Raw genomic sequence first — 27,992 nt, 5'->3', positions numbered from 1 at the left:
CAAAAAGCATGAAAAAGAATAAATAAAATTGTTAGGTAATAGTCATCCACAAAGAAAACAGAACATTAACCTTCCCCAAGCCTAATGTTGCAAACACTGTTGATTATGTGCCGAGGAGTCATCTCCCCTTTTTCCTTCCTAACAAAACCCCCGTTATTTGTTTTGTTCTGTTTTGTTGGGGAATCCACCCTTTTCTGCATAGCCCTGTGCTTCAGGAGAGGCAGGAGCTTCAGGTCAAGCCCCAAGGAGTAACACGTGATTAGTCTAACTGCTCGTGTTTCTCCCCTTCTTCTTATCAGCGTTTAGGTTACATACATGCATGGGACACAGTTCTAGCCAATAAGGCGTGGTGTGGGGTCCAGTGTGAGGTAAGTCTGTCAGGGGCTTATGGGAAAGATCTTACTCCAAAGGAGAAGTAGTCCTCTCCCCTGCTGGGTATTGTTTTGTCTGCCTGTGATGCCTACCACTGTGGGCACCATCTTGCAACCACAAAGGAGCTAAGTTGACCCAGTGAAGAAGGATGGCATTGAGGCTGCCTGAACTGTTGGCCTCCAGACTTGTTGTTATGTGATACGATACGCTGCTTATTTTTTAACACATTTGAGTCCCTGTTTTCTTTCACTTGCAACCAAGAACATTGTAACTACTACATGCAGTCTGTACACTTAGGATGAGATCTGCCCACTTAAACTTGGCTAATGAAGTCTCTGGAGGAGATTTAAGGAGAAAAATTTATTCCCTTTTTTTTCCACCAGAAAAAGTGTTGTTTATCCTTCAAGAGCATTCAAGACCCACTCAAATGTCATTTCTGTCAAGCTGAGTGCTTTGTTATTGCCTGTACTCCCACAGCCCTCCCACTACTTCTCTATTACAGCACTGTACTCATATACTCTTTCAGCAAATATTTATTGAGTGCCTATTTTGGGCTTGGTAGTGTTTTAGGCACAGGGGTTACAGTAGGAAACTAAATGCATGGAGATTCCAATCTAGTAGAAGACAGACAATGAATGAAAAAATTTTAATGCGATGACTCTTATCAAAGGGAAAAAAAAAGAATTCTTGTAAAAGAGGGGGAAATAACTACCTTGAAATTTATTTTATTGTACTGTGATTCTCTGTTCATATGTCAGTTTTTTCCACTAGATTGTGTGTTCTTGTAACCTCACATCACCCACCACTTCCCTGGGGGATTGCATTTTCCAAAGATGGCTGCGAAAACCTCTCCCATCCCACAGGTTTTTCTGCAATGTGGTCTTGCCATTCCCCATAGGGGAGGGATGTAGGAGGTCCTAAGTCTCCTCCTCTTGAATCTCAGTGGGCTTGTGACGGTTTTGACCCATGGACTGTGTTGGAAGTGATGCTCTAAAACTTCCATGGATAGGTCATAAAAGGCCGTGTAGTTTCTACCTGGGTCTCTTGGGACACTTGTTTTTTGGAAGTGCTTTTTCTTGGGACACTCCCTCTTGACACCTACATATAGATGCTCCACTTGACAGTCCCAGCTGAGTGAGCCTTCAAGTCATCCCAGGTTAGGTGAAGAAGCTTCCAGATGATTCCAGCCCCCAACCTCAAGTCATTCCTAGTTGTTCAAGTCTTCCCAACTGAGGCCCCAGATGTCATGAATCAGAGACAAGCCATCCCTGCTGTGCCCTCTCCAAATTCCTGATCCACCGTATCCATGTGCATAATAAAATGCCTGTTGGTTCACACCACTACTTTGGAGTGGTTTGTTACACAGCAGCAATGACTGGAACCCCCCAGATCTGCCTTTCTGTGAAATTTTAATCCAGTAGACAACTTTTTTTCTTTTCACCTGACCCAGTTGGTGATCAACTTATGCACTGAAGCTTGAGAACTTTCATCCATCTTACTTTCATCCCATTGAGTGTCGCTGTTGATGATATGCATGTGAAATGTCTAATCTTTTAAAACACAAATCTTCACCATTGATCTTAATATCCTGCTGCAGTGAGTTCCCCAGTTCAATTGTGTGTAGTGGGAAAAAAGTGCCTCCTTTTATCCATTTTAAACATGCTTCCTTTTCATCTCATCTTGTCCTCTTGCTCTTCCCCAAGTAAAGTGATTTCCATTTTGTGGGTACCTAGACACAGAGAACTGAGTTGAGACAATAATCTTTCTTTGGTTACCCAGAAGGCCTCGGGCGTGCTGCGACGGGGAGCAGTGGATTTTAGCTGGTGACTTAAAGGTGGTGGAACACTGTATTCTAATTAGTCACAAGTTTAGTTCCAAACTTTCAAAAAATAGTCTAGATTCTGCAAGACCCAGTAGGTGTCCTCTTGTGGTGCTGGGAAGTAGAGCACAGTAGAGAGGGAAGAGCATTGGCCAGTACATAGGCAATCCGGATTCAAGTCTCATCTTGTGAGCCAGCTGTGTGCCCTTGGGCATAACACTTAGCCTCTCTGGACCTCATTCTCCTCAACTATAGAGTGAAGAGATTCAACCAGAGGGTTCTGGAGCACCCTTTTGCCTCTAACTTTGTATGAATTCTATGTATTTGCCAGTCATTTTGAAACATCTACTACATAAATCCACGGGAAGAAAAAGTTTGTATTCTAAACAGTTTGCCATTTTAGCTTCAAAGTGGAGTTGGAGAGAACCACCACTCCCCCCTAAAAAATTTTCTAGTTTTTAGAAAACTAATGTTATCATTTTCCAAAAACACAATCCAAATTAGGCTTCAATTACCAAAAATATATCCTGCTGTGACTGTTAAGTGACAGGTCTTGCAACCTGAGTCCTTTTAGTTTGGGGGTGCACCCCAGGGCTCCCATCAGCCTTGCTTTCATGAGCCTCTCAATTCTCACGGTGCCATTGCTCGATGTTTGCATGGGGACAACTCCATTCTAAGTGATGAGAGTGAATGGATGGGGTGAACTGCTGCTGCATATGGCCACCTTGGGGAGGAAAAAGAATATTGTCCCAGTGAGCAGTGCAGTAGGAACTATTCAAGTGAATCTCTAGAAATCTGAAATCTCTTCCCAATTCTTTCTCTCCCTACAGAAGAAAAAAGGCAGTTACCCTGTGGGACTTGGGGAAAGCATTCAGTCTCACTCAACCTGGACTCATTTCACTAATTTTCTGGTCTGCTTAATATTTCTTCAACAGTTGTGATTCTTAGAACTTCGTGGGCTCTAACCCACTTCTTAAGCTCTGCATCCTGTTTTGTCTTACTGAATTTTCTCTTTCCAGTCCCAGGTGGGTGGGGGAAATGCTTCTCATCTCTGATTTTAAAATTCATTACAGAATCTCCAGTATTGAAGTGCTACCATGCATTGAGAGGACAGATTGCTTTCACTGTTGGCTTAACAAACTCTATCAATAGCAACAAGTAGCATGACGAGGTTCTACTCAACAGAAACTTACTTGTAAGGTTAAGAAAACCCCTGCGGTCCTTAGACAAAACTTCAGGTAACAAGTAGGAGAATAACAGCAGTAAAAGTAATAAAAAATATATCTAGTGTTTAGAAGAGCTTTTTGAAAATATTCTAAAGAAGAACCCTCCCACACTTTCCTTAATAAGATATCTCATATGTGATCACACATATCCACTCCCTTATCATCAGTATCATATGCGAGGATGTTTTGACGTTTTTGTTAAGGCTTTCAAGGAAGGCTTGAAAACAACACAGCAGCATCTATAATGCATAATACTGTCAGTTGTATCAATGGGAAAACTGAAGATCATGTAGGATGAATCACTTGGTTATTATCTGCTTGTTTAAGTTATTTGGGTAAAACAAGTCAGAAGTGTCGCTTGTTTCTTAGAGCGGTGCTACCCCTGCGAGGCTGCCTTCATGTGCTCAGTGACTCCTTGATTGTAGCTAAAAGGGGGACCCAGGGTTCCACACACCACATTCTGTTCCCCCTTCTGTCATTCCTGCTCACACTCTAGTGGGGGGATGAGTTTGAAGGCTTGTTGTCTTCAAAACCCTTCTGTCTATGTGGGCTATGCTGCATCATTGCTTGTTGCCCAAAGGCGCTCTGCAAAGATAATTTACTGCCTAAGAAAGTGGTATATACAGAACTGGTCAAGCCATGGGTTGCACTTTTTACAAAATTAATAAACAATCTTTTAAAGCAGTTTTAGGTTTACAGAAAATTGAGCAGATAGGGCTTCCCTGGTGGTGCAGTGGTTAACAGTCCTCCTGCCAATGCAGGGGACACGGGTTTGATCCCTGGTCTGGGAAGATCCCACATGCCACAGAGCAACTAAGCCCATGTGCCACAACTACTGAGCTTGCGCTCTAGAGCCCGTGAGCCACAACTACTGAGCCCGCATGCCACAACTACTGAAGCCTGTGCGCCTAGAGCCTGTGCTCCACAACAAGAGAAGCCACCACAATGAGAAGCCTGTGTACCATAACAAAGAGTGGCCCTGCTCACCACAACTAGAGAAAGCCCGCGTGCAGCAACGAAGACCCAACACAGCCAAAAATAAAGAAATAAAGAAATAAAGTAAAATAAAATTAAAAAAAAGAAAATTGAGCAGATAGTACAGAGAGTTTCCATATATCCTCTCCTTTTCCCACTCACAGTTTCTCCTTAGTGCGGTTCTTAGTTCTCTCTTAGTTCTCTTGCCTTAGTGCAGTTACAATTTATTACAATTGATGAACCAATATTCATATAGCATTACTAACTGAAGTCCATAGTTTGCATTAGGATTCGCTCTTTGTGTTATACAGTTCCGTAGGTTTTGACAAATGATGTCATGTATCCATCAATACGGTATCCTACAGAATAGTTTCACTGCCTTAAATATCTCCTGTGTTTCACCTAATCATCACTTCCTCACCCCGCCTTGACCCTTGACCCCTGACTATCACATCTTTTTACTTTCTTTCCCAGAATGTCATATAGTTGGAGTCATTCAGTATGCAGCCTTTTCAGATTGGCTTCTTTTATTTAGCAATATGCACTTAAGGCTCCTTCGTGTCTTTTCATGGCTTGATAACTCATTTCTTTTTTTTTTTTTTAATATCCTCTTTTTTTTAGAAGAAGAAATTACAAATAACAAAACATTAGCAAAATGAGTAGAAAGTACAGCGACTTCTCATATACTCCCCCTGCCCTCACACATGCACAGCCTTCCCCATCATCAACATCCCACACCAGAGTGGTACATTTGTTACAATAAATGGACCTACATTGACACATCATTATCACCAACGACCGTGGATTGTATTAGGGTCCGCTGTTGGTACTGTATTCTATGGGTTGGTTTTTTTTTTTGTAATTAATTAATTAATTTATTTATGGCTGTGTTGGGTCTTCGTTTCTGTGAGAGGGCTTTCTCTAGTTGTGGCAAGCGGGGGCCACTCTTCATCGCGGTGCGCGGGCCTCTCACTATCGCGGCCTCTCTTGTTGCGGAGCACAGGCTCCAGACGCGCAGGCTCAGTAATTGTGGCTCATGGGCCCAGTTGCTCCGCGGCATGTGGGATCTTCCCAGACCAGGGCTCAAACCCGTGTCCCCTGCATTAGCAGGCAGATTCTCAACCACTGCGCCACCAGGGAAGCCCTGGGTTTCTTTTTTGCTGCTTCTGTTTTTTTTTTTTTTTTTTTTTTTTTTTTTTCACAAAACAGCAGCAGGAAAGAAAAATGCAGGAGGCAGATGAGCCAGGCACCAGGGTTCAGATCAGAAAGGAGCAGGGAGACCAAGCTGTTACTGCAGGCTGGCCCCGGGACTCTGTCCCAGCATCCTGGGAGCACGGCAACAAGCCCTAGAAGGAGCAGAGAGTGGGTGAGGAGACGGCTGTCCCAGCTCGGTGGCGGCACCGCTCCTTGGGCGGCCACCCTGGCGGTCAGCCAGGTTGGGAGCACTTGAGGCTCCTGTGTTTGGAGGCCTGGTCTCCAAAGCACGGACCCACAGGGGCCAGGCAGAGGGAGGAGGTAGGAAGGGCCGGCACAGAAGGGCTATGAGTTCTATCTGGGTCCCCCGGGACCACGGGGCCCAGGTGGGCAGGGGCAGTCAGGACGCTTCCCTGCTTATCAGACAATCAGCTTCTTCAGGAAGGCCTCCAGCTGGTCCTCATCCTTGATGCCCACAAACTTGTCCACCACATCCCCATTCTTGATGGGCAGCACGGTGGGCACAGCTGATACCTCATACTCTATGGCGAGGTCTGTGTGGTCATCAATATCCGCCTTGGCCATCACCACCTTTCCATGCTGCTTGGCCACCACCTCCTCTAACCTTGGCCCCAGGATCTTGCAGCGACCACATCACTGTGCATGGAAATCCACAACCACTGGTGTCTCACTGTTGACAACTCAGTCTTGAAAGTCTGGTCCATCCTGGATGTTAAAGGTCATTGTACAGACTCTGGTGGTGTATATTGACTGGGCTTGGCTGGGTGTTACTGTCAGATTATTAGGACTGCGCTGTGGGGTCTGCAGGGCCCTGGAGGCAAGAGGCGCCCACTGACTCTGAGAGGGCTTCCTGCAGATTATGGAGGCCAGGAACCTCCCCAGGAGAAGTCGCTAAGCCATCTCCCTGCAGCGAGAGCAGAGGGGTGCACAGCGCGGCCCTCCCCACCGGTCAAGGGCACTTCTGTTCCCTATTCATTTCTTTACTCACTGCCTGCCATCCAGCTTGCACACATCCCCAGTCACCCAGTTGCCGCAGCCAATGGTATTTGTAGCTTTCCTGCCCCATGGACAACACTGGACAATTGCGAATGGAGCATCTACTGGCCAGGTACTGTGCTAGGTGCTCTGCTCCAGAAATGAGAAGCAGATGTGATCCCTACCCTCATGGGACTCACGTGATCAGTCATTCCTAATTAATACTCAGGTCCCTTGATTGCCACTGCTCCCTTTGGCAGGTTTACTTAAATGCCACTTAAATCTCCCTATTTTTGAAGACCTCTTCTTTCCTTCCCTTCCTTCTCTTCCTTCCTTCTTGCTTTCCTTCTTCCCCTCCTTCCTTCCTTCTTTCCTTCCTTCCTTTCTTCCTTTCCTTATTATACATGTCTTCTCAAGGCAACCACTTCTATACCTACAGCTTCAATTACTTTGTGTATACTCTAATGACAACACAATTTTAAATGTTGTTTTCATTTACCAGTTTTTTGTTTGTTTTTTTTTTTGGTTTATTCCTAGGTATTTTATTCTTTTTGTTGCAATGGTAAATGGGAGTGTTTCCATAATTTCTCTTTCAGATTTTTCATCATTAGTGTATAGGAATGCAAGAGATTTCTGTGCATTCATTTTGTATCCTGCAACGTTACCATATTCATTAATTAGCTCTAGCAGTTTTCTGGTGGCAGTTTTAGGATTCTCTATGTATAGCATCATGTCTTCCACAAACAGTGACAGTTTTACTTCTTCTTTTCCAATTTGGATTCCTTTTATTTCTTTTTCTTCTCTGATTGCCGTGGCTAGGACTTCCAGAACTATGTTGAATAATAGTGGTGAGAGTGGACATCCTTGTCTCGTTCCTGATCTTAGAGGAAATGCTTTCAGTTTTTCACCATTGAGAATGATGTTTGCTGTGGGTTTGTCATATATGGCCTTTATTATGTTGAGGTAGGTTCCCTCTATGCCCACTTTCTGGAGAGTTTTTATCATAAATGGGTGTTGAATTTTGTCAAAAGCTTTTTCTGCATCTATTGAGATGATCATATGGTTTTTATTCTTCAATTTGTTAATATGGTGTATCACATTGATTGATTTGCGTATATTGAAGAATCCTTGCATCCCTGGGATAAATCCCACTTGATCGTGGTGTATGATCCTTTTAATGTGTTGTTGGATTCTGTTTGCTAGTATTTTGTTGAGGATTTTTGCATCTATATTCATCAGTGATATTGGTCTGTAATTTTCTTTTTTTGTAGTGTCTTTGTCTGGTTTTGGTATCAGGGTGATGGTGGCCTCATAGAACGAGTTTGGGAGTGTTCCTTCCTCTGCAATTTTTTGGAAGAGTTTGAGAAGGATGGGTGTTAGCTCTTCTCTAAATGTTTGATAGAATTCACCTGTGAAGCCATCTGGTCCTGGACTTTTGTTTGTTGGACGATTTTTAATCACAGTTTCAATTTCATTACTTGTGATTGGTCTGTTCATATTTTCTGTTTCTTCCTGGTTCAGTCTTGGAAGGTTATACCTTTCTAAAAATGTGTCCATTTCTTCCAAGTTGTCCATTTTATTGGCATAAAGTTGCTTGTAGTAGTCTCTTAGGATGCTTTGTATTTCTGCGGTGTCTGTTGTAACTTCTTCTTTTTCATTTCTGATTTTATTGATTTGAGTCCTCTCCCTCTTTTTCTTGATGAGTCTGGCTAATGGCTTATCAATTTTGTTTATCTTCTCAAAGAACCAGCTTTTAGTTTTATTGATCTTTGCTATTGTTTTCTTTGTTTCTATTTCATTTATTTCTGCTCTGATCTTTATGATTTCTTTCCTTCTGCTAACTTTGGGTTTTGTTTGTTCTTCTTTCTCTAGTTTCTTTAGGTGTAAGGTTAGATTGTTTACTTGAGATTTTTCTTGTTTCTTTAGGTAGGCTTGTATAGCTATAAACTTCCCTCTTAGAACTGCTTTCGCTGCATTCCATAGGCTTTGGGTCGTCGTGTTTTTATTGTCATTTGTCTCTAGGTATTTTTTTATTTCCTCTTTGATTTCTTCAGTGATCTCTTGGTTATTTAGGAACGTATTGTTTAGCCTCCATGTGTTTGTCTTTTTTACGTTTTTTTCCCTGTAATTCATTTCTAATCTCATAGCGTTGTGGTCAGAAAAGATGCTTGACATGATTTCAATTTTTTTAAATTTACTGAGGCTTGATTTGTGACCCAAATTGTGATCTATCCTGGAGAATGTTCCGTACGCACTTGAGAAGAACGTGTAATCTGCTGTTTTTGGATGGAATGTCCTATATATATCAATTAAATCTATCTGGTCTATTGTGTCATTTAAAGCTTCTGTTTCCTTATTTATTTTCATTTTGGATGATTTGTCCATTGGCGTAAGTGAGGTGTTAAAGTCCCCCACTATGATTGTGTTACTGTCAATTTCCTCTTTTATAGCTGTTAGCAGTTGCCTTATGTATTGAGGTGCTCCTGTGTTGGGTGCATATATATTTATAATTGTTATAGCTTCTTCTTGGATTGATCCCTTGATCATTATGTAGTGTCCTTCCTTGTCTCTTGTAACATTCTTTATTTTAAAGTCTATTTTATCTGATATGAGTATAGCTACTCCAGCTTTCTTTTGATTTCCATTTGCATGGAATATCTTTTTCCATCCCCTCACTTTCAGTCTGTATGTGTCCCTAGGTCTAAAGTGGGTCTCTTGTAGACAGCATATATATGGGTCTTGTTTTTGTATCCATTCAGCCAGTCTATGTCTTTTGGTTGGGGCATTTAATCCATTCACGTTTAAGGTAATTATCGATATGGATGTTCCTATGACCATTTTCTTAATTGTTTTGGGTTTGTTTTTGTAGGTCCTTTTCTTCTCTTGTGTTTCCCACTTAGAGAAGTTCCTTTAGCATTTGTTGTAGAGCTGGTTTGGTGGTGCTGAATTCTCTTAGCTTTTGCTTGTCTCTAAAGCTTTTGATTTCTCCATCAAATCTAAATGAGATCCTTGCCGGGTAGAGTAATCTTGGTTGTAGATTCTTCCCTTTCATCACTTTAAGTATATCATGCCACTCCCTTCTGGCTTGCAGAGTTTCTGCTGAGAAATCAGCTGTTAACCTTATGGGAGTTCCCTTGTATGTTATTTGTCGTTTTTCCCTCGCTGCTTTCAATAATTTTTCTTTGTCTTTAATTTTTGCCACTTTGATTACTATGTGTCTCGGCGTGTTTCTCCTTGGGTTTATCCTGTATGGGACTCTCTGCACTTCCTGGACTTGGGTGGCTATTTCCTTTCCCATGTTAGGGAAGTTTTCGACTATAACCTCTTCAAATATTTTCTCTGGTCCTTTCTCTCTCTCTTCTCCTTCTGGGACCCCTATAATGCGAATGTTGTTGCGTTTAATGTTGTCCCAGAGGTCTCTTAGGCTGTCTTCATTTCTTTTCATTCTTTTTTCTTTAGTCTGTTCCGCAGCAGTGAATTCCACCATTCTGTCTTCCAGGTCACTTATCCGTTCTCCTGCCTCAGTTATTCTGCTGTTGATTCCTTCTAGTGTAGTTTTCATTTCAGTTATTGTATTGGTCATCTCTGTTTGTTCTTTAATTCTTCTAGGTCTTTGTTAATCATTTCTTGCATCTTCTCAATCTTTGCCTCCATTCTTATTCCGAGGTCCTGGATCATCTTCACTATCATTATTCTGAATTCTTTTTCTGGAAGGTTGCCTATCTCCACTTCATTTAGTTGTTTTTCTGGGGTTTTTTCTTGTTCCTTCATCTGGTACATAGCCCTCTGCCTTTTCATCTTGTCTATCTTTCTGTAACTGTGGTTTTTGGTCCACAGGCTGCAGGATTGTAGTTTTTCTTGCTTCTGCTGTCTGCCCTCTGGTGGTTGAGGCTATCTAAGAGGTTTGATGGGAGGCTCTGGAGGTGGGTAGAGCTGACTGTTGCTGTGGCGGTCAGAGCTCCATAAAACTTTAATCCACTTGACTGTTGATGGGTGGGGCTGGGTTCCCTCCCTGTTGGTTGTTTTGCCTGAGGCAACCCAACACTGGAGCCTACCTGGGCTCTTTGGTGGGGTTAATGGCAGACTCTGGGAAGGCTCACGCCAAGGAGCACTTCCCAGAACCTCCGCTGCCAGTGTCCTTGTCCCCATGGTGAAACAGAGCCACCCCCGCCTCTGCAGGAGACCCCCCAACACCAGCAGGTAGGTCTGGTTCAGTCTCCCCCAGGGTCACTGCTCCTTCCCCTGGGTCCCGATGCGCACACTACTTTGTGTGTGCCCTCCAAGAGTGGGGTCTCTGTTTCCCCCAGTCCTGTCGAAGTCCTGCAATCAATTCCCACTAGGCTTCAAAGTCTGATTCTCTAGGAATTCCTCCTCCCGTTGCCGGACCCCCAGGTTGGGAAGCCTGATGTGGGGCTCAGAACCTTCACTCCAGTGGGTGGACTTCTGTGGTATAAGTGTTCGCCAGTCTGTGAGTCACCCACCCAGCAGTATGGGATTTGATTTTACTCTGATTGTGCCCCTCCTACCGTCTCACTGTGGCTTCTCCTCTGTCCTTGGACGTGGAGTATCCTCCTTGGTGAAGTACAGGGTCTTCCTGTCAATGATTTTCCAGCAGCCAGTTGTGATTCTGGTGCTCTCGCAAGAGGGAGCAAGAGCACGTCCTTCTACTCTGCCATCTTGGTTAATCCCGTTTTGTGGATTTTATGTCATATTTTACATCTTCATTTTTGTCCCTTCACTGTTTATTGTAGTTATAGTTGATTTTCAATTTTTTTGTCTTTTAATCCTTATATTAGCTTATTTAAGCAGTTGATCACAGCCTTTACTGTATATTTACCTTTTCTAGAGGGATTTTTACCCCTTATATAGATTCTTACTTCTTGTTGTAGCCTTTTCTTTTCCACTTAGATAAAACCCTTTAACCTTTCTTTTAGGGTCTGTTTTCTATTGATGAACTCTTAGTTTTCTCTTGTCTGAGATGTTTTTTATCTCTCCTTCAATTCTGAATGATAATCTTGCCAGGTGAGTATTCTAGGTTGTAATATTTTCCCTTTTTCACTTTAAATATATCATACCACTCCCTTCTGGCCTTCAAAATTTCTGCAGAAAAATCAGCCGATACCTTCTTGGGGTTCTCTTGTATGTGACTCGTATTTCTCTTGCTGCCTTTACAATTCTCTCTTTAACTTTAACTTAGCCATTTTAATTATGAAAGGTCTTGGTATGGGTTTCTTTGGGTTCATCTTGTTTGGGTCTCTCTCTGCTTCCTGTACCTGGATATCTGTTTCCTTCTTCAGGTTCAGGAACGTTTCAATCATAATTTTATCATATATATTTTCAACCCCTTTCTCTCTGTCTTCTCCTGGAACCCTTGTAATGCAAGTGTTGGTATGCTTGATATTGTCTCAGATATCCCTTGAACTGTTCTCATTTTTTTTAATTTGTTTTACTTTTTGCTATTCTGATTGGGTGATTTCCACTAGTCTATCTTCCAGATCACTTATGTGTTTTTTTGTATCACCTAGTCTGCTGTTTATTCCTTCTGGTGTGTTTTTCATTTTGGTCATTGTATTCTTCAGCTTTGACTGATTCTTTTTCATACTTTCTAGTTCCTTATTAAAATTCTCACTGTATTTATCTATTCTTTTCTCTGGTTCAGTTAGCATTCTTATTACTAATGCTTTGAACTCCTTATCTGGTAAATTATCTCTGTTTCATTAGTTGTTTTTCAGGGGGTTTTTTTTTTTTTCTTTTTCTTTTATTTGAAACAAACTCCTTTGTCTTCTCATTTTGTTCCACCTTCTCTCTCTCCATGAGATTAGGTGAAACAGTTACCTATCCCAGTCTCAAAAGGATGTCCTTGTGTGGGTACATCCCTATACAGTCTGAAAGTGCCCAGTGTCTTTGGTGGGAGAGCTGGATCTGAAGTGAGCAAGAGACATGTCTTCCCTCAGGGTGTGCTAGTGGCTATCACCTTGCTGGGAAGTGGGGCTGGAGATGGAGGGGCTAGAGCCAGAACCAAGTGTGAGTCAGGACTTCTCCTATGCTTAGTGGATGACACCATCCTACTGGGGACAAGGTCAGGTCCCAAGGTGCTGAAGCAGAAGCCCTGAGGGTCAGGGGCTGGCTCTGTTCCCTCTAGTTGTGTGCTCTCCCCCATCCCAGCATGGCATCTTTGCCCCAGAAGAGAGCAACATCTGGAGAAAGAGGGGCTGGATCGGGCACCCAGTGCATGCTACTGCACATGCTGGGGTGGTCCCAGCACACCAGTCAGAATTCCAGACTGCTCCTGATCTGCTGCCTCCTAGCATGCCAGCAATGGCCACCCCTGCCCCCTTCAGATGTACTGCCAGGTCCTAGACAGCACTGTCCCTCACAACTGAGCGCTCTCATCAGCAGTGACAACCTTCACCCTAGTGGGGAGCTGCATCATGGAGCAGGAGGGGCAAGACTGAGCACTTGACATGGGCAAGAGCATGCACTGGGGCCATCACAGGAAACTGGCCAGAGTCCCAGGCACTCTCAATCTGCTTCCTCCACCTTGTTTTGGGAGCAAGCAAGCATGTGTATGCTCTTTATGAATGAAGTTCATGTTGCTCAAGCACCCCTGACAATCCCACTAGTTGTCAAACTAGCCAAGGGGACTAGTTTCCTAATGTTGAACCCCAGGGTTTGGGTACCCTATATGTACCCCAGGGTTTGGGTACCCTATATTTAAACTGCTCACTCCCCAGGGAGGATATCTGAGCCTGTGTAATCCCCCCTTTTTGTGTCCCCTCCTAGAGGTGCATGTCCCTACATGATCACTTCTCTTCCCTTCCTACCTGACTCTAAGTGGATATTTCTTTACAGCTTTCTTTGTATATGAGTCTTTCTCCCAGTTTCCAGTTGCTTTCAGTAAGAATTGCTACATATGTAGATATATTTTTGATGTGGTCATGGGGGAAGGTAAGCTCAGCATCCTCCTACTCTGCCATCTTAATCTCCTCCCCTAAAATATATTAACTTTACGTTGTAACCAGTGTAAATTCACTCATATTACCTCTAGACAATTAGTATTTTATCTCATGTTTAAAGCATTTTAAAAAAATTAAATCTGAAATGCATCATATCTGCATGTATTCTCTAACTATCCAAACGCCTTCAGTACTTTTAAAGGATGGTATAAAAATGACAGTACCTGATTTCCTAGAAGCCAGGGAGTCCTGGACTTTAATGAGAGAGCATTACATAATTTAATGGGAAAGAATGTTGACTAGAGAAAAATATGACCAAAGGAATATGCAAGAACATATCTTTAATATTCTGTATGAGAATTTAGCTATACAATTCCTAGTAGTTCTCCACATAATTCACTAAAGATTAACTTTCTTATTTTTTTCAGCTTTATTGAGATATAATTAACAAGTAAATTGTAAGATATTTAAAGTGTACATCATGTTTGTCAATGTATATGTATTGACAGACATATACATTGTGAAAGGATTCCTCCCATCTAGTAATACATACGTATATATGTATGTGTACATATATATATACACTTATTTGTATTTACATATACACATACATATATATATAAATATTTAAGTTCTACTCTCAGCAAATTTCAATTATATAATACAGAGTTATCAACTACAGTCACCATAACATGTTATTTTTGAGGAACCTCCAAACTGTTTTCCATAGGGACTGCACTCGTTTAATCTGAAAACAGTGCACAAGGGTTCCCTTTCTGCCACATCCTTGCTAACACGTGTTCTCTTTTTGGTGATAGCCATTCTAATAGGTGTGAGGTGATCTCTCATTATGACATTGATTTGCATTTTCCCTGATGATTATTGATGTTGAGTCCCTTTTCATGTACCTATTGGCCATCTGTATGTATTCTTTGGAAAAATGTCTATTCAGATCCTCTGCCCATTTTTTAATCATATTTTTTGTTTTGCTCTTGAGTCTTGTGAGTTCTTTATATATTTTGAATATTAACCCCTTATCAGATATATGATTTGCAAATATTTTCTCCTCTTTAATAGGTTGCCTTTTCATTTTATTGCTGGTTTCCTTTGGTGTGCAGAAGCATTTAGTTTGATGTAATCCCACTTGTTTATTTTTGCTTTTGTTGCCTTGTCTTTGGTATCAAATGCAAAAAAATCATTGCCAAGATCAATGTCAAGGAGCTTACCACCTATGGTTTCTTCTAGACATTTTATGGATTCAGGTCTTACATTCAGGACTTTAGTCCATTTTTGAGTTGATTTTTGTGTATGGTGTAATATGGTGTAACATAGTGGTCGAGTTTCATTCTTTTTCCCAACACCACTGATTGGAGACACTGTTATTTCCCCATTGTGTATCCTTGCCTCCTTTGTCATAAATTAATTGACAATATATGCATAGGTTTATTTCTGGGCTCTCTGTTCTGTTCCACTTATCTATGTGTCTCTTTTTATTCCAATAACAAACTATAGCTTTATAACTATTACTATAGCTTTGTAATATATTTTGAAATAAGGAAGTGTGATACTCCAGATTTGTTGTTCTTTCTCAATATTGCTTTGGCTCTTCAGGGTCTTTAGTGGTTTCATACAAGTTTTCCAGTTATTAGTTTTATTTCTGTGGAAAAAAAATGCCATTTAATTTTTATAGGGATTGCATTGATTCTGTAGAATATTTTGGGTAGTATGGACATTTTAACAATATCCTTCCAATCCATTTGCCTTATCTTCAGTTTCTTTCATCAGTGTCTTATAGTTTTCAGCATACAGGCCTTTCACCTCCTTGGTTAAATTTATTCCTAGGTATTTTATTCATTTTGATGCAATTGTAAATGGGATTGTTTTCTTAATTTCTTCTGACAGATTGTTATTAGTGTATAGAAATGCAACTGATTTTTGTATATTGATTTTGTATCCTACAACTTTACTCAATTTGGTTATTAGTTCTAACAGTTTTCTGGTGGAGTCCTTAGAGTGTTCTATACATAATATCATTTCATTTGCAAACTATGACAGTTTTGCTGCTTCTTTTCTGATTTGGATGCCTTTTATTTCTTGCTTAATTGCTCTGGCTAGAACTTATAATACTGTATTGAATAAAAGTGTTGAGAGTGGGCATCCTTGTCTTATTCCTGATCTTGGAGGGAAAACTTTCAGCTTTGCATCAATGAGTACGATGGTAGTTGTGGGCTTGTCATATATGGACTTTATGTTGAGGTATGTTGCCTATGTATCCACTGTGTTGAGAGTTTTTATCATAAAGAATGTTGAATCTGATCAAAAGGTTTTTCTGTATCTATTGAGATGATCATATGATTTTTACCCTTTATTTTGTTAATGTGATGTATCACATTGATTTTGTGGATGTTGAACCAATCTTGCACCCCTGGAATAAACCCACTTGATCATGGTATATCATCCTTCTAATGTATTGTTGAATTCAGTTTCTTAATATTTGGTTGAGGAATTTGTATGTCTTTTGTCCAGTTTTATTGAGATATAATTGACATACAACACTGTATAAGTTTAAGGTGTACAGCATAATGGTTTGACTTACATACATGGTGAAATGATTACCACAATAAATTTTGATAACATTCATCATCTCAGATACAATAAAGGAAAGAAAAATGAAAAAATATTTTGTGCCTTGTGATGACAACTCAGAATTTACTCTCTTAACATTTTTCATATATATGGTACAACATGGTTAACTTTAGTCATCATGGTGTACATTATATCTCTAGTATTTTTAATCTTATAACTGGAAATTTGTACCTTTTGACTCCTTTCATCCAGTTTCCCCTCCTCTCACCTCTGGTAACCACAAGTCTGATCTCTTTTTACAAGTTTTGTTTTTGGGTTTTTTTTTTATTATACACATAAGTGAGATGACACAGTATTTGTCTTTCTCTTTTAGACTTGTTTCATTTGGCATAATGCCCTCTATGTCCATCCATGCTGTCACAAATTGCAGGATTTTCTCTTTTATTCATGTTGGATTAATATTCTGTCATATATATATATATATATATATATATATATATATATATATAGCGCAATCTCTTTATCCATTCATTTGTCAAAACACTTAGGATGGTTTCATGTCTTGAAAATTGGAAAGAATTTTCCTATAAACATGGAGGTGCAGATATCTCTTCAACATAGTGTTTTTCTTTCCTTTAAGTATATTTGCAGAAATAGAATTGCTCAATCATATGGTAGTTCTATTTTTAGTTTTTTAAGGAACTTCCATGCTGTTTTCTACATTGGCTGGGATTGGCCACTTTACAATCCCTCCAACAGGCATAAGGGTTCCCTTTCTTCCCCATCCCCACCAGCCATGTTATCTCTTGTTTTTTTGATGTTATCCATTCTAGCAGGTATGAGGTGATATCTCACTGTGGTTTTGATTTGCATTTCCCTAATTTTCAGTAATGTTGAGCATCTTTTCATGTACCTGTTGGCCATTCATATATCTTATTTGGAAAAATATCAATTCATGTCCTTTGCCCATTTTAAAATTGGATTTTGGGGGGGGGGTTGCTATTGAGTTATATAAGTTCTTTTTATATTTTGGATATTAAGCCCTTATCAGATATAGGCATAACCCAGAGATATTGCAGATTTGGTTCCAGACCACTGCAATAAGGCAAATATTACAATAAAGCAAAGCATACAAATTTTTTGGTTTCCCAATACATATAAAAGTTATGATTATGATCCGGTAATCCCACTCCTGGGCATATACCTGGAGAAGAACATGATTCAAAAGGGTACATGTCCCCCAATATTCACTGCAGCACTATTTACAATAGCCAAAACATGGAAGCAACCTAAATGTCCATTGACAAAGGAATAAATAAAGAAGATGTGGTACATATATACAATGGAATATTACTCAGCCATAAAAAAGAATGAAATAATGCCATTTGCAGCAACATGAATGCAATTATCATACTAAGTGAAGTGAGTCAGACAGAAAAAGACAAATATCATATAATATCACTCATATGAGGAATCTAATTTTTTAAAAAATGATACAAATGAACTTATTTACAAAAGAGGAAGCCGACTTACAGATATCGAAAACAAACTTATGGTTACCAAAAGGGAAATGCAGGGGGTAAGTATGACTCAGGAGCTTAGGATGAACATACTCACACTACTATGTATATGATAGACAACAAACAAGAATATACTGTACAGCACAGAGAACTCTACTCAATACTCTGTGACAACCTATATGAGAAAAGAATCTGAAAAAGAATGGATATATGTATATGTATAATTGAATCACTTTGCTGTACACCCAAAATTAACACAACATTAAATCATAGTAAATCAACTATAGTCCAATAAAATTTTTTTTAAGTTATGTTTACACTATATTGTAGTCTATTAAGTGTATAATACCATTATGTCTAAAAAAGTATATACCTTAATTTAAAGATATCTTGCCACAAAATACTAATCATCATATTGAATACAGGGTTGCCACAAACCTTCAGTTTGTAAAAAACTCCATATCTGCTAAGCATAACAAAGTGGAGTGCAATACAATAAGATATGTATGTACATGGGTTGCAAATATTTTCTCGCATTCCATAGGATGTCTTTTCATTTTGCTGATTGTTTCTTTTGCAGTGCAGAAGCTGTTTGATGTATTTCCAGTTCTTTATTTTTTATTTTGTTACTTGTGCTTTATACATCATGTCTAAAATATCATTGCCAAAACTTATGTCAAGGAGCTTTTCTCTGTACGTTTTCTTCTAGGACCTTCATGGTTTTTCATCTAACATTTAAGATTTTAATCCATTTTGTGTTAATTTTTGTAAATGGTGTACAATAGGGGTCTATTCTATTTCTTACATGTGAATATCCAGATTTCCCAACACCTATCTATTGAAGAAACTTCTATTGAGTATTCTTGGTTCCCCTGTCAAATATTAGTTGACCATATATACATGGTCAACTAATATTGACTAATATTATTTCTGTGCTCTTAATTCTATTTAATTGGTCTATGTATCTGGTTTTGTACCATTACCATATTGTTTTGATAACTGTAGTTTTATAATATAGTTTGAAATAAGGAAGCATGATGCCTCCAGCTTTGTCTTTTCTTAGTATTGCTTTGGCTATTCGGGGAGTTTTGTGATTCCATACAAGTATTAGAATTGTTTGTTCTATTTCTGTGAAAAAAATATTGGAATCTTGACAGGGATTGTATTGAATATATAAATGGCTTTGTGTAGTATGAACATTTTAACAATATTAATTCTTCCAATCCATGAACATGGGATAAATTTTTGTTAATTTTTGTCTTCTCTGATTTCTTTCATCAATGTCTTGTAGTTCTCAGTGTAAAGTTTTCACATTCTTGGTTAAATTTATTCCTAAGTATTTTATTATTTTTTATGCTCTTTTAAATGGGATCATTTTCTTTATTTTTTATCAGATTATGTATTGTTATTATATAGAAATGCTAATGATTTTTTGGTAATGTTGTATCCAACAACTTTACTGAAATCACTGGGTAGATATAACACTTTTTCTGTGGAGTCCTTAGAATTTTCTCTAATAAAAATCATGTCGTCTGCACATAGACACAATTTTACATTTTTCTTTCAAATTCTGACCTTTTTTATTTCTTACCTGATTACTCTGGCAAGGGCTTCTACTATGTTGAATAGGGGAGAGTAGGCACCCATGTCTTGTTCCTGATCTCTGCAGAAAGGCTTTCCTACTTTCACCACTAAATATGTTAGCTGTTGGCTTGTCACGTGTGGCTTTTGTTATGTTGAGGTACATTTCTTCTATACATAATTTTTAAGAGTTTTTACATTAACCAATCTTGAATTTTGTCAAATTTTTCTTCTGCATCTATTGAGATGATTATATTTTTTTTTCATTCATTTCATTAATGTGATATCACATTGATTTTGTGAATGTTGAATCATCCTTACATTCCAGGGATAAATCCCACTTGATCATGGTGAATGATCTTTTAAATGTGTTGCTAAATTCGGTTTGCTAGTATTTTATTGACAATTTTGCATCTATATCCATAAGGGATATTGGTCTGTAGTTTTCTTTTCTGGTAGTGTCTTTGTCTAGTTTTGGTATCAGCTTGCCTTGTAAAATCAGTTTTGGAGTATTCCTTCCTCTTGGTGTTTTTCTATGTCTGTGAGTCTGTTTCTGTTTTGTAATTAAGTTCGTTTGTATCATTTGTTTTAGATACCACATATAAGTGATATCATATAATTTTTGTCTTTCTCTGTCTGACTTACTTCACTTAGTATGATCATCTCTAGGTCCATCCATATTGCTGCAAATGGCATTATTTCATTCTTTTTTAATGGCTGAGTAATATTCCATTGTGTATGTGTGTGTGTGTATATATATATATATATATATATATATATATATATATATACACACCACATCTTCTTTATCCATTCCTCTGTCGTGGACATTTAGGTTGCTTCCATGTCTTGGCTATTATAAATAGTGCTGCAGTGAACATTAGGGTATATGTTTCTTTTCTTTTTTAAAAAAATATTTATTTTTTTATTTGGCTGTGCTGGGTCTGTTGTGGCATGCAGGATCTTTAGTTGTGGTGTGTGAGCTCTTTTAGTTGTGACATGCAGGATCTAGTTCCCTGACCACAGATCGAACCTGGGCCCCCTGCGTTGGGAGCACGAAGTCCTAACCACTGAACTACATGAGGGAAGTCCCACATGTATACTTTCAAACCATGTTCTCCTCTGGATATATGTCCAGGAGTGGGATTGCTGGATTATATGATAGCTCTGTTTTTAGTTTCTTAAGGAACACCCATACTGTTCTCCATAGTGGCTGTACTAATTTACATTCCCACCAACAGTGTAGGAGGGTTCCTTTTTCTCCACACCCTCTCCAGCATTTATTATTTGTAGACTTTTTGATGTTGGCCATTCTGACCGGAATGAGGTGATACTTCATTGTAGTTTTTTTTTTTTTTTAATTTGTTTTTTGTTTTATTTATTTATTTATTTATTTATTTATTTATTTATGGCTGTGTTGGGTCTTCGTTTCTGTGCAAGGGCTTTCTCTAGTTGCGGCAAGCGGGGGCCACTCTTCATCGCGGTGCGCAGGCCTCTCACTATCGCAGCCTCTCTTGTTGCGGAGCACAGGCTCCAGACGCGCAGGCTCAGTAGTTGTGGCTCACGGGCCTAGTCGCTCCGCGGCATGTGGGATCTTCCCAGACCAGGGCTCGAACCCGTGTGCCCTGCATTGGCAGGCAGACTCTCAACCACTGCGCCACCAGGGAAGCCCTCATTGTAGTTTTGATTTGCATTTCTCTAATAATTAGTGATGTTGAGCATCTTTTTATGTATCTGTTGGCCATCTGTATGTCTTTTGTGGAGAAATGTCTATTTAGGTCTTCTGCCCATTTTTTGATTAGGTTGTTTGTTTTTTTAATATTGAGCCACATGAGCTGTTTGTAAATTTTGGAGACTAATCCCTTGTCAGTCACATCATTTGCAAATATTTTCTCCCATTTTGTGGGTTGTCTTTTTGTTTTGTTTGTGCTTTCCTTTGATGTGCAAAAGCTTTTAAGTTTAATTAGGTCCCATTTGTATATTTTTATTTCCATTACTCTAGGAGACGGCTCAGAAAAGATATTGCTGTGATTTATGTCAAAGAGTGTTCTGCCTATGTTTTCCTCTAAGAGTTTTATAGTATCCGGTCTTACATCTAGGTCTTTAATCCATTTTGAGTTTATTTTTGTGTATGGTGTTAAAGAATGTTCTATTTGTTTTTTTACATGTAGCTGTCCAGTTTTCCCAGCACCATTTATTAATGAGACTATCTTTCCTCCATTGTATAGTCTTGCCTCCTTTGTCATAGATTAATTGACCATAGGTGATTGGGTTTATTTCTGGACATTCTATCCTGTTCCATTGATCTGTATTTCTGTTTTTGTGCCAGTACCATACTGTTTTGATGACTGTGGCTTTGTAGTATAGCCTAAAGTCAGGGACCCTGATTCCTCCAGCTCTGTTTTTCTTTCTCAAGATTGATTTGGCTATTTGGGGTCTTTTGTGCCTCCATACAAAGTTTAAGATTTTTGTTCTAGTTGTGTGAAAAATGCCATTGGTAATTTGATAGGGACTGCATTGAATCTCTAGATTGCCTTGGGTAGTATAGTCATTTTCACAATATTGATTCTTCCAATACAAGAACATGGTATATCTTTCCATCTGTTTGCAGCATCTTGGATTTCTTTTATCAGCATCCTATAGTTTTCAGAGTACAGGTCTTTTGCCTTCTTAGGTAGGTTTATTCCTAGGTTGTTGTTTTTTTTTATGTGATGGTAAATAGGATTTTGTTTTCTTTAATTCCTCTTTCTGATCTTTCATTGTTAGTGTGTAGAAATGCAACAGATTTCTGTGTATTAATTTTGTATCTTGAAACTTTGCTGAATTCATTGATGAGCTCTAGTATTTTTCTGGTAGCATCTTTAGGACTCTCTATGTATAGTGTCATGTCATCTGCAAACAGTGACAGTTTTACTTCTTCCTTTCCAATTTAGATGACTTTTATTTCTTTTTCTTCTCTGATTGCCATAGCTAGACTTCCAAAACTATGTTGAATAAAAGTGGCAAGAGTGGACATCCTTATCTTGTTCCTGATCTTAGAGGAAATGCTTTCAGCTTTTCAGTGCTGAGTATGATGTTAACTGTGGGTTTGTCATATATGGCCTTTACTATGTTGAGATATGTTCCCTCTATGCCCAAATTCTGGAGAATTTTTATCATAAATGGTGTTGAACTTTGTCAGAAGATTTTTCTGCATCTATTGAGATGATCATATAGTTTTTATTCTTAAATTTGTTGATGTGGTGTATCACACTGATTGCTTTGCAGATATTGCAAAATCTTTGCATCCCTGAGATAAATCCCACTTGATCATGGAGTATGATCCTTTTAACATATTGTTGGATTTGGATTGCTAGTATTTTGTTGAGGATTTTTACATCTACGTTTATCAGTGATATTGGCCTGTAATTTTCTTTTTTTGTGGTATCTTTGTCTGGTTTTGGTATCAAGATGATGGTGGCCTCATAGAATGAGTTTGGGAGTATTCTTTCCTCTGAAATTTTTTGGAATAATTGCAGAAAGAGAGGTGTTAACTCTTCTCTAAATGTTTGATAGAATTCACCTATGAAGCTGTCTGGTCCTGGACTTCTGTTTGGAGTTTTTTTTATCACAGTTTCAGTTTCAGTACTTGTGATTGGTCTGTTCATATTTTCTATTTCTTCCTGGTTCAGCCTTGGACGGTTATACCTTTCTAAGAATTTGTCCATTTCTTCCAGATTGTCCATTTTATTGGCATGTAGTTGCATGTAGTATTCTCTTATGATCCTTTGTATTTCTGTGGTGTCAGTTGTAACTTCTTTTTCATTTCTAATCTTATTGATTTGAGCTCTCTTGCTTTTTTTCTTGATGAGTCTGGCTAAAGGTTTATCAATTTTGTTTATCTTTTCAAAGAACCAGCTTTTAGTTTCATTGATCGTTGCTACTGTTTTATTTGTCTCTATTTCTTTTATTTCTGCTCTGATCTTTATGACTTCTTTCCTTCTATAATACTAACTTTGGGTTTTGTTTGTTCTTCTTCCTCTAGTTGCTTTAGGTGTAAGGTTAGGTTGTTTGTATGTGATTTTTCTTGTTTCCTGAGGTAAGATTGTATTCCTATAAACTTCCCTCTTCAAACTGCTTTTGCCATGTCCCATAGGTTTCGGATTGTCATGCTTTCGTTTTCATTTGTCTCTAGGTATTTTTTGATTTCCTCTTTGATTTCTTCAGAGATCCATTGGTTTTTTAGTAGCATATTGTTTAGTTTCCACATGTTTGTGTTTTTTACAGTTTTTTTCTTGTAGTTGATTTCTAATATCATAGTGTTGTAGTAGGAAAAGATGCTTGATATTTCAGTTTTCTTAAATGTACTGAGGCTTGCTTTGAGGCCCGGCATGTGCTCAGTAGTGGAGAATGTTCCATGTGCACTTGAGAAGAATTTTTTTTGGATGGAATACTCTATAAATATCAATTAAGTTGATCTGGTCCAATTTGTTATTTAAGGCCTGTGTTTCCTTAGTGATCTTCTACCTGGTTGATCTGTCCATTGATTAAAGTGTGGTGTTAAAGTCCCCCACTATTATTGTATTACTGTCTATGTTTCCTTTTATGGCTGTGAGTATTTGCCTTATATATTGGGGTGCTCCTATGTTGGGTGCATATATATTTACACTTGTTATATCTGCTTGGATTGATTCCTTGACCATTATGTTGTGTCCTTCTTTGTCTCTTGTAACAGTCTTTATTTTAAAGTCTACTTTGTCTGATATGAGTATTACTACTCCAGCTTTCTTTTGATTTCCATTTGCGTGGGATACCTTTTTCCATCCCCTCACTTTCAGTCTGGATGTGTCCCTAGATCTGAAGTGGGTCTCTTGTAGACAGCATATATATGGGCCTTGTTTTTGTATCCATTCAGCCAGTCTATGTCTTTTGGTTGGAGCATTTAATCCATTTACATTTAAGGTAATTATCGATATGTATGTTCCTATTGCTATTTTCTAAATTGTTTTGGATTGTTTTTTGTAGGTCTTTTTTCTTCCCTTCCTCTTTTGTTCTCTTCTCTTGTGACTTGATGACTAACATTAGTGTTGAGTTTGGATTCCTTTTTCTTTTTGTGTGTGAATATTTATTGTAGATTTTCAGTTTGTGGTTACCATGAGGTTTGGATATAGCAGTCTGTATATATACAAGATTGTTTTAAGTTGCTGGTCTTTTAATTTCAAGTGAATTTCCAATATCCTGAATTTGTGCTCTCCTCACAGTTGCTGGTTTTGATTTATTTTTGTGAAGATGATTTCCTACCTTTACTTTATGTTTGCCTTTACCGGTGAGCTCTTCCATTCATAATTTTCTTGTTTCTAGTTCTGACCTTTTCTTTCCCACTTAAAGAAGTTCCTTTAGCATTTGTTGCAAAGCTGGTCTGGTGGTGCTCAGTTCTCTTAGCTTTTGCTTGTCTGTAATGCTTTTGATTTCTCTGCTGAATCTGAATGAGAGCCTTGCTGGGTAGAGTATTCTTTGTTGTAGGTTATTCCCTTTCATTACTTTAAATATATTGTGCCACTCCCTTCTGGCCTGCAGAGTTTCTGCTGAGAAATCAGCTGATAACGTTATGTGGGTTCCCTTGTATGTTATTTGTTGCTTTTCCTTTGTTGCTTTTAATATTTTTTCTTTGTCTTTAATTTTTGTCAGTTTGTTTACTATGTGTCTTGCTATGTTCCTCCATGGGTTATCCTGTATGGGACTCTGCTCTTCCTGGATTTCAGTGACTGTTTCCTTTCCCATGTTAGAGAAGTTTTCAGCTATTATCTCTTCAAATATTTTCTCAGGTCCTTTCTCTCTCTCTTGTCCTTCTGGAACCCCTATAATGTGAATATTGGTGCATTTAATGTTGTCCCAAAGGTCCCTTAGACCAGCAGCCCCTAACCTTTTTGGCACCAGGGACTGGATTCGTGGAAGACGATTTTTCCACTGACCAGGGCAGGGGGAATGGTTTTGAGATGATTCAAGTGCATTATATTTATTGTGCACTTTATTTCTATTATTACTACATTGTAATATATAATGAAATAATTATACAGCTCACCATAATGCAGAATCAGTGGGAGCCCTGAGCTTGTTTTCACTTGCCACTCACTGATAGGGTTTTTATGTGAGTCTGCAAGCAATTGATTTATTATGGTCACTATGCAGTCAAACTTCTCTGCTAATGATAATCTGTATGTGCAGCCACTCCCCAGCACCAGCATCACTGCCTCAGCTCCACCTCAGATCATCAGGCATTAGATTCTCATAAGGAGCATGCAACCTAGATCCCTTGCATGCGCTGTTTACAGTAGGGTTTGTGCTTCTATGATAATCTAATGCCACCACTGATCTGACAGGAGGTGGAGCTCAGGCGGTAACACGAGCAATGGGGAGCGGCTGTAAATACAGATGAAACTTCACTCACTTGCCTGCTGCTCACCTCCTGTTTTGCAGCCTGGTTCCAAACAGGCCATGGACTGGTACTGGTCCGTGGCCCAGGGGTTGGGGACCCCTTTTAGACTGTCTTCATTTCTTTTCATTCTTTTTTCTTTATTCTGTTCCATAGCAGTGACTTCCACAATTCTGTCTTTCAGCTCATTTATCCATTCTTGTGCCTCAGTTACTCTGCTATTGATTCCTTCTAGTGTATTCTTCATTTCAGTTACTATATTGTTCATCTCTGTTAGTTTGTTCTTTAGTTCTTCTAGGTCTTTGTTAAATATTTCTTGCATCTTCTCGATCTGTGCCTCCATTCTTTTTCCAAGATCTTGCATCATCTTCACTATCATTACTCTGAATTATTTTTCTGATAGATTGCCTTTCTCCACTTCATTTAGTTGTTCTTCTCAGGTTTTATCTTGTTTCTTCATCTGGGACCTATTCCTCTGCCATCTCATTTTGTCTAACTTTCTGTGATTGCAGCTTGCATTCAGTAGGCTGCAGGATTGTATTCTTCTTGCTTCTGTTGTCTGCCCTCTGGTGGATGAGGCTGTCTAAGAGGCTTGTGTAGGCTTCCTGGTTGAAGAGTTCCTCCCCACTGGTGGGTGTGGCTGGGTCTTGTTCCTTTGGTGGGTAGGGCCATGCTCAGGAAGACTTTAAGGAGCCTGTCTGATGATGGGTGGGATTGTGTTCTCACCCTGTTGGTTGTTTTGCTTGAGGCACCCCAGCACTGGAGCCTACAAGCTGTTGGGTGGAGCTAGGTCTTGGGAAGGAAATGGCAGCCTCCGGAGGGCTCATGCCAATGCATACTCACCAGAACTGCCATTGCCAGTATCTTTGTCCCCACAATGAGCCACAGTCGCCCCCCACCTCCACAGAAGACCCTCCAATACTAGCAGGTAGGTCTGGCTCAGTCTTTTATGAGGTCACTGCTTTTTTCTCTGAGTCCTGGTGTGCATGGGACCTTGTGTGCACCCTCTAAGAGTGGAGTTTCTGTTTCCCCCAGTCCTATGGAATTCTTGCAATCAAACCCAGCTGGCCTTCAAAGCCAGCTTCTCTGGGGTCTCTTACTCCTGTTGCCAGACCCCCAGGCTGGAAAGCCTGATGTGGGGCTTAAGACTTTCACTCCTATGGGAGAACTTCTGTGGTATAAATATTTTCCAGTTTGTGGGTTGCCCACCCAGCGGGTATGGGATTTGATTTTATCACAGTTGTGCCCCTCATACCATCTCATTGTGGCTTCTTCTTTGTCTTTGCATGTAGGGTATCTTTTTGGTAGGTTCCAGCGTTTTGTTGTTGCTGTTGTTGTTGTTGATGATGGTTGTTCAGCAGTTAGTTGTGATCTTGGTATTTTTGTAAGAAGGGGTGATCTCACGTCCTCTACTCCACCATCTTGCTGGCCAATGTAGCACATCTTCCTTATCCATTATATGTTGATGTATATTTAGGTTGCTTCCATGTCTTGGCTATTGTGAATAGTGCTTCTATGAACATAGGGGTGCATGTATCTTTTAGAATTACAGTTTTGTCCAGGTCTATGCCCATGAGTGGGATTGCTGGATCATATGCTAGCTCTATTTTTAGCTTTCTGAGGAACCTCCATACTATTTTCCATAGTGGCTGTACCAATTTACATTCTCCACACCCTCTCCAGCATTTGTTATTTGTAGACTCTTAATGATGGCCATTCTGACCAGTGTGAGGTGGTATCTCATTGCAGTTTTGATTGCATTTCTCTAATAATTAGTGATGTTGAGCATATTTTCATGTACCTACTGGCCCTCTGTATGTCTTCTTTGGGGAAATGTGTCTTTAGGTCTTCTGCCCATTTTTCGATTGGGTTTTTGTTTTTTTTGTTGAGTTGTATGAGCTGTTTGTATATTTTGGAGATTAAGTCTCATGGGTCGCATCATTTGCAAATATTTTCTCCCATCCCATAGGTTTTTTTTTTTAATTGTTTCTTTTGCTGTGCAAAACTTGTAAGTTTTATTAGGTCCCATTTGTTTGTTTTTGGTTTTATTTATATTGCTTTAGGAGCAATTCCTAAGAAAACATTCATACAATTTATGTCAGAGAATATTTTGCCTATGCTCTCTTCTAGGAGTTTTATGGTGTCATGTCCTACGTTTAAGTCTTTAAGCCATTTTGAATTTATTTTTGTGCATGGTGTGAGGGTGTGTTCTAACTTCATTGATTTACATGCAGCTGTCCAACTTTCCCAGCACCACTTGCTGAAGATAGTGTCTTTTTTCCATTTTATATTTTTGCCTCCTTTGTCAAAGATTAATTTACTGTAAGTGTGTGGGTTTATTTCTGGGTTCTCTAT

The 27,992-nt window shown here is 39.2% G+C and overlaps 1 pseudogene; it reads right to left on the bottom strand.

Annotated features, from left to right (window-relative positions):
* Positions 1 to 6,006: 6,006 nt before the first annotated feature.
* LOC130708693 (thioredoxin, mitochondrial-like) lies at positions 6,007 to 6,567 on the bottom strand (annotated as a pseudogene).
* Between the last annotated feature and the right edge of the window lie 21,425 nt (positions 6,568 to 27,992).

The sequence above is a fragment of the Balaenoptera acutorostrata genome, chromosome 8, assembly GCF_949987535.1.
Source record: "Balaenoptera acutorostrata chromosome 8, mBalAcu1.1, whole genome shotgun sequence".
In the NCBI taxonomy this organism is placed as follows: domain Eukaryota; kingdom Metazoa; phylum Chordata; class Mammalia; order Artiodactyla; family Balaenopteridae; genus Balaenoptera; species Balaenoptera acutorostrata.
Note: the sequence above shows the minus strand (reverse complement) of the source record. Positions and strands in the feature narration are given on the sequence as shown.